The sequence below is a fragment of the Chenopodium album genome, chromosome 14 (assembly GCF_948465745.1).
Source record: "Chenopodium album chromosome 14, dcCheAlbu1.1, whole genome shotgun sequence".
NCBI lineage: Eukaryota > Viridiplantae > Streptophyta > Magnoliopsida > Caryophyllales > Amaranthaceae > Chenopodium > Chenopodium album.
In genome coordinates this window covers 5847112-5853475 of record NC_137847.1, presented here as the reverse complement: position 1 = coordinate 5853475, position 6364 = coordinate 5847112, and the positions used below count along the sequence as shown (strand labels likewise).

Here is a 6364-nt window from a genome sequence, read left to right as displayed (position 1 = left end):
AACGAAAGGGAAGACGAGTTCCAAACGTTCAATTCTCTTAAACTAAACCTCGAACCCTGTGCCTTATTTATTCTTATGGAGTTAGTAGTTAATTTTTTTTTTTAGTTTTATTTCTTAAACTTGACTATTTTAAAATTCGTCCTTATTCGGATAAAAATAAGGTGGCGACTCTAAAGTTTGCAATTATAAGTCTTATCAGACACTTAAGTGGAACCTTTATAGACTAATTTTTGTCCACTAAAAACCAGGTACCACAATAGGTGATGGCAAGACTCAGCAGATTGGCATTGATTGTGGTGAGACTTTTAGTCTGGTGGTTAAGCCGGCTACAATTCGTACTGTTCTCAGTTTATCAATTTCAAAAGCATGGCCAATTCATCAATTGGATGTCAAAAATGTCTTTCTTCACGGTGAGCTACAGGAAACTGTTTATATGCATCAACCCTTGGGTTACAGGGATCGTGACCATCCAGATTATGTTTTCCTTTTGCATAAGTCATTATATGGACTTAAGCAAGCCCCCAAAGCTTGGTATAAGCGTTTTGCTGATTATGTTTTATCTCTTGGGTTTACTAACAGCACAATGGATAATTCATTATTTATTTTTCGTAAAGATTCTGATATGGCGTACATTTTACTACATGTTGATGATATAATTCTCACTGCCTCTTCTGATGCTCTCCGTTGTTCTATTATGGATCTTCTGAGCTCTGAGTTTGCTATGAAGGATCTTGGTTCTTTGAATTATTTTCCGGGTATTGCTGTGACTCGGAATAAAGGAGGTATGTTTCTATCTCAGCGAAAATATGCCGAAGAGATAATTGAGCAAGCAGGGATGTCTTCTTATAAACCATCTCCTACACCGATTGGTACGAAGTCAAAGGTTAGTGCTACATTTGGTACTAAGTTTGATGATCCTACTCTCTATCTGTGTCTTGCAGGGGCTCTTTAGTATCTTACTTTTACTCAACCGAATATCTCTTATGTCGTTCAGCAGGTTTACTTACATATGCATGATCCCAGAGTTGATCATATGTCTGCTCTAAAAAGGGTTATTCGGTATGTTCAGGGTACATTAGAGTACGACCTTCATTTATATCCACCTTCTTTTTCTACTCTGGTCTCATATACAGATGCAGATTGGGGTGGGTGCCCCGACACTCGGCGTTCTACTTCTGGTTATTGTGTATTTTTGGGTGATAATTTGGTGTCTTGGTCGTCAAAACGACAACCCACTTTGTTGAAATCTAGTACAGAGGCAGAGTATCGTGGGGTAGCAAATGTAGTATCCGAGTCATGTTGGCTCCGGAACTTACTCTTGGAATTGCATTGTCCGCTTAAAAAGGCCACTCTTGTTTACTATGACAATGTGAGTGCTATTTATTTATCTAGTAATCCAGTTCAGCATTTACGGACAAAACATATAGAGATGGATATCCATTTTGTTAGGGAAAAAGCCACTCGTGGTCAAGTCTGAGTACTTCACGTTCCTTCACGACATCAAATAGCGGACATCTTCACAAAAGGCCTTCCCCTAGTGTTATTTGAAGATTTTAGGGACACTCTCAGTGTCCGTGGACCTCCCGGTGTGTTAAGTATAGTATATATTGTGAATTAGTCAAAGAAGATATTTTTCCCTAATATATCTTCTATAGTTGTCGTATATAGAGTGGTTAGTCAAAGTTGTTATGTAGCTTTGTGTTTATCTTAGCAATAGCTTAGCCTATTATCAACGCCTGTAGCTTTGTATATATACGGTTATCATCTTAATGATAATTCAAGGAAAATATTCCCTAACTCTTTCAATATAATCTTTAAAGGCTATAATATTGGCAATGCTTTATTCTATAAATTCTATAAACCTAAATTAGCCTATCTAACCCCTTCTTTATGCAAAGATAAATACACAAAATTTGGATAGGTTGTTCAATAGCTCTTGTCTCACTTTATTTTTTTCATGTATTCATTAAAATTCAACTTTTTAAGGATTTGATTTTATTCACTCTATGTTAATAATTACATATATAAACCATTTATTTCATTGTTAATATGACATATTGAATTGATATGTGATTGTCTCTTCTTTTTGTTCCTTTTATACTAATAATTATGTCTAATTAAGCACTTTTAAGTTACAAATCTTGTACATGATGGGATATTCTTAGTATTACTGAGGGATAAGAGTGATTGTGTACGTACTTTAATGTTTACCGGGAAGCTATGACACTTTTCAAAATATTAGCGCATATTAAACACTAATGGTATCTTGGGTATTTTTGAAAGATTGGTCTTGTTTCAGCAAATAAAATTCCTTTCTTTTATTTTTACTTGCAATACTTCTCATTTCATGCATGTCAATGCATTATTTTAATGACTAAAATCTTAAATTATCAATATGTTCAAATATGCATTGAATTGGGTTTAGGAGCAACGAGCTATAGCTCGTGAGGTAGCTTAATAGTTTCGAAAGCGTAAAGAGTTATGACGGAATTGGAGCTATAGCTCTTAGGCGAGTGAGCTATAGCTCACGAAAACAAACTGGTATCAAGAGCTTAAGTTTGGGGTCTAAGGTTTAATTCTGATGAGAAAAAAATGTGAAGATTGACAAATTCACGAGGAGAAATAATTTTAGTCTATGGAGATCAAGATGCGAGCTTTGATGAGGCAACAAGGGCTATGGCTCCTTTAAATAAGAAGTTATTAGATCCGGTAATCGCTGAGATGGCAATCTTAGGGTAGTGAGCGGTAGCTCAAAAGGTAGCTCAGTGGTTCGTCGGCAAGGTTGAAGATTGCGACGAAAAGTGGAGCTATAGTTCCTAGGCGAGCGAGCTATAGCTCGCGGAGGTATTTAGGTGCGGCTAGGTCGAGCAAGAGCCCAGTTGTGTGCAACACTAGGAGTTACGTGGAGCAGGTAGTGCATGCAAGTCTAAAAGTTGCGCGTGGAGGGTCACTGCAACTTTGAGAGTTGCGCGCGACATATAATGCTGAAGCGGTCAACGTTTTTTAGTGCGTCTATCTATTTTATTTTGGGGTGCTATATATACCCCTAGGGTTATTCGTAGCTGTATGATTGTGTCATTGAGTGATTATTCAGAAATCTGAGAGTTTTGTGTATATCTCATGTGTGACATCTGAGAGAGATAACATTAGAAATTTGAGAGACAATCAATCTGTAATCTATGATGGTCTCAAATCTGTAATTTTTTTCCCCCAAGATCAATAAAGCTATTACTCTCGTCTGCCTGTGGGCGTAGCCAACACGTTGTTAGTGAATCACGTAGCCAATATGTGTGTGTTTTTTCTTGTTAATTTTACATTCAATATTTGTTCTTTCTTGCATCCGTTATAACACAATATATAAAATCAATAAAAAAATTTATAAAAAAAATAGGAAAAATAATTGAAAAGTCACAAAACAAGAGAATAGGGCTAACTATTAAAGTGAATTGAAAGGTAAAAGTTATTGCGTGAATACTATGTCTCAGGGTATAACCTTTCATGTACTTCACCAATCAGAAATAACAAAAGTACACCATTGTTGACATAAAGATCTTAACAACTTTTATACAATAGTCAAGTTACATGTAGCCTTAATAAAAAAAAAAAAAAAAAAAAAAAGTTACATGTAGCCTTTTTTTTTTTTTTTTTTTTTTTGAAACAGTTACATGTAGCCTATTAATTAACATGTAACTTGCTAGTTGCTACTCCGTAGTTCTTTTGAAGTGACAAATATTTTAGGTTTACTAAATAGTGCCCAACCCTCAAGACCTCATAACAACTGGCTAATTGACGAAATTGGTAAATAAAAAAGACCTTTAGTGACAATTTGGTAAAAAGTTAACCCTAAGTGACAATTTGGTAAATAAAATTATGTCAGGCGACATTTAATCCAAAAAATACAAAAATTTCCAATAAATTTTTCGCGAATACTTAATTTAGTTCGTTTTCCGTGGTTTTTTTACCAATCCTTTTTTATTGAAATAACAATTTCAAGAAAAAAACATGTTAAGTATCAATTTTCACTTAAGTTTCATACCCCCTATTAACGAAATATTTTTAAAAAAGGGGTAGGAAATAAATTTGGTATCAGCATTTAGCAAAAATAAAAAGGAAATGACATAGTTATTCAAAATTTTTAAAAGGAAAAATAAATTTAAAAACTCAAAAACAAATTAAATTATGATTTTTAAAGAGTTTGTCAGAAAAATAGATTTTTTAGTCTAAATGTCGCTGGAGTTTATTGTTTTTATCAAATTGTCGCATATGGTTAGGTTTTTTTACCAAATTGTCGCTAGAGTAAGTTTTTTTTACCAAATTGTCGCTATGGGTCTTTTTTATTTATCAATTTGGTCAATTGGTCCAAAACAACTTTTTATTTTTTAATGACATTATTATTTTCAATAGCTTATGATTGAATTGTAAAACATTCAAGTTGGCCCCACTTAAATTTCCAATAATAACCAATACAAGACCCTAATGATTTAACGAGTAATTTTCCTTGATTTAATTTGTCGTCTTCTAAGATTAATAAACTAGTCATATATTATATGTACTCCACAAGTTATTTTTCACCACTTAACAATAATAAATGTGGTTGAGGTGAGAACATATAATTATCCCGTCGGATAGAGAATAGACACCGAATATTGTCATAACAGGTTTATTTCGTATAAATATTATTCAAAATTAGTGTGTGGTCTGGGCAATGTCCCGGGTTGCTACTTTGTACTTGTTGGTTTCGAGTTTAAGTCTTGCTATAAACATTTTTTAGTTGTCAAACTCAATCATTACATAATGGAAACAATGAGTATAATAAAACTCCAATTAACTTATCTAAGTTAACTATAATTTTGTTGGATAAAAAAATACAATTAATAAATGGCTAAAATGGTATGACTTGTAATTTAAGACTTGTTGATCTTGAGTTCAAGTCTTGTAATAAACATTTTTTAGATGCAAACCTAATACACCTTATGAAGGTGACATGTCATGTTTATAGTGACATGTGGCACATATTGCTTACATGTCAAATTTAAAAAATGTGACACATGAAACATATTCAATTTTAGGAACGCTTTTTAATATAGAAGTATAGATAGATATGTATTGTTTTCTAACCTATAGTTAATTAGTTCAATTATTATTGTAACTCTGTGTACAATCATTAATGACATCACTCCAAGATGGAAGATGTGAAGGAAATGGCCTAGACCAATTTTAAATATAATTTGGGTATGAAAATTATGAAATTAAGTGTATCATCTTCGATTAGTAAGTCGTGTTACTTTACTTTTGTATGATATTATTATTGTATATATTTGATATTTTGTTTGTCAAGTGTTGATTAACTGACAAAAAAAAATAAAAAATGACATGAACTCCAATACTACTATATGATTCATTTGACATGAACTCCAATATATGACATAAACTCCAATTGTATATATTCAAAATCTTTTATATTAGCATTCTTAGTAAGAGTTCTAGCTTAGATAAAATTTTGTTTTCTTATATTCTAATAAACACCAATACATGATTATTTTTTTTTTTTAAAAAAAAAAAAAAGAATTTAGATCAATGACCTCCTAACTCCTAAGTCAGCTAGGAGCGAGCTCAGCGACACTTGATAATGCATGTACCTACGTCACTAGAACCAAACCTTACCACTACACCAAAATGCGACATTTAATATTTGTATATAAAAAGTTAAACAAGGATGACAAATCTTCTTCTATTCGTTCTTTAAATTAATGGAAAACAATGATCTTAATCATCATAATGCTAAAACATTACATCTCTATAATAGTACAAATTAAAATACACCTTAATAATTATGATTCAAAAATAATAATCATTATTATATCCAACAATAACATCAATTATAAGTACTTAATTAAAGCCTCAATGACAAATCAAGATCCTCTTTGGTAGAACCATATTTAATGTCCCTTCTCCCATATTCAACCATATGATCACTTCCAAAATTGTACTCAAACCCTTGCTCCCTATATTGCCTATGAGCATAAGCATGGATTTGATGTGAATCCATAGCCATACGGCTCGAATCGAAGTTATGAGGCTTATGATCATTAGCAAGTTGAGAGTTAAGTAGCTTACTCTTCTTGGCTAAAGTACGCTCAAGTTTATGAGCATTTTGGTGACCCCCTAAAGCTTGTGAGCTATAAAACTTTCTCTTACAATAAGTACAAGAGAACACCCTAGCCTCACTAGCCGGGCTCGAGGGTGAAGATGATGATGACATCGATTGGTCAAGGACGAGGTTGAGGTTGATCAAGTGAGGAAGATCATTAGATGATGAAGTAGAAGTGTTTTGGTGAAGTGAAGTTTTGAGCTCAAAATCCAT

General features: G+C 32.9%; 1 pseudogene; it reads right to left on the bottom strand.

Moving 5' to 3' along the window:
• Positions 1-5893: 5893 nt before the first annotated feature.
• On the bottom strand, positions 5894-6364 carry LOC145577658 (zinc finger protein 2 pseudogene; annotated as a pseudogene).